At 43.4% G+C, this 1,635-nt stretch overlaps 1 protein-coding gene across 1 annotated transcript in view; it reads right to left on the reverse strand.

Moving 5' to 3' along the window:
- EMH_0005220 (uncharacterized protein) overlaps positions 1 to 1,635 on the reverse strand; it is a gene marked incomplete at both ends in the record, with an annotated part of 9,301 nt that overhangs the window by 7,106 nt on the left and 560 nt on the right. The gene's annotated exons all lie outside the window — the stretch shown is intronic.

Consider the following 1,635-nt stretch of genomic DNA (forward strand, 5'->3'; position numbering starts at 1 on the left):
TTTACGGTGTACGTGCCAAGGTCTGCAGGCGATGGATGCCGGTGGTCTCGAGGGCTCTTCCTGCTTCTCTGGCGAAGCCTTTTGAGTGCAGCGAGAGGAGAACAGCAGAAGCAAAGCTGCTGCGTTTATCTGCTGCTGCTGCTGCTGCTGCTGCTGCTGCTGCAGCAGGAGAGCCTGCGGGGGGGGGGATCGACAGGGGGGAGACACAGGAGCCAGGGGCCGCTGTATGTATCTTTGTATGAGGAGAATGCTGCTGCTGATATAATTGCTGCTGCTGCTGCTGCTGCTGCTGCTGCTGCAGGAGGCGCTGCTGCTGCTGCTGCTGCTGCAATGCCTTCGGCAACGGCGTCTCGATGGTGTACAGCTCAAGCCGCCAGAAGACCGCAGCTGCGTGGCGCTGAACTACGAGGGAATAAGAATACCTGCAGCAAAAACAGCAGCAGCAGCAGCAGCAGCAGGAGTTGCAGCAGCAGCTGCAGCAGCAGCAGATTCATAGACGGCAGCAACAGGAGCAGGCTACGCAGAAGGCGGAGAAGAGACAAAACAAACTGCAGCATCATCACTACCACTGAAGTTTTATCTGTAATAAATATATTTTATAAACAAAATATAATATATATTGAGGTGTATGTACACCGCAACAAGCAGCAGAAGGCGCTGCTGCTGGCAGGGTCACCCAGCTCGCTGCTGTACAGAGAGGGGCGGCTGGCTCTGTGCGCTTGTAGGCTCTTATTGAGTCAAAATCTCTAGAAAATGAGTCAAATATATGGAAATAAATTAAATTAAATTAAAAAATACAAAAAAATAAATACAAACACGAAAGAAAACGGCCAAAGAACAGCAGAAACAGGCGCGGCGACGAAGGCTGCTGCAGCTACACCTACCAATGGACGGCCACCTGCTGCACTTCTTCGGAAAAAATGTAAAAAAAACATCAAAGGAAACTCAATAAACTATTTATTATGTAAATATACACACATAAACCAACAAAATTCACTCCATACACCCCAGCAGCAGCAGCAGCAGCAGCAGCAGCAGCAGCAGCAGCAGCAGCAGCAGCAGCAGCAGCAGCTGGCCTCATCGGCGCTGCCGCCTGTCGGCTTGTTGCTAGGTCCCTATACACCCCATGCATCTACAGAAGAAAAAGAAGAAAAAAAAGGATAAATACTTTTAAATATTAAATAAAATAAAATAAATAAGTTTTTTATTTCCTCAGCAGCAACAGAAATATATACACACCAAAAACACCACCCCTATATGAACACACCAGCAGCAGCAGCAGCAGCAGCAGCAGCAGCAGCAAACGATACACATATGCAACCTCCTCTCTCTCTCTCTTTATATAAACAAATACAAAAACCCAAAACTTTTTTAATATATTAAAGATAACAACAAACAAAAACAGATGTAAATAGAGGGTGTATATGCATGTATATAGATGTCTATACATATACACATATGTATAGATATATATAAATATATATATAGAGAGAGAAAGAGACATAGATCTATGTACATATAGAGATATACAAATAGATATGTATATCTATCATTCCCCTCCCCACACAATATACATATATATATATATATATATATATATATATATATATATATATATATATATATATATATATA

This window comes from Eimeria mitis, genomic scaffold (assembly GCF_000499745.2).
Source record: "Eimeria mitis Houghton genomic scaffold, Emh_scaff247, whole genome shotgun sequence".
NCBI classification, from domain to species: Eukaryota; Apicomplexa; class Conoidasida; order Eucoccidiorida; family Eimeriidae; genus Eimeria; species Eimeria mitis.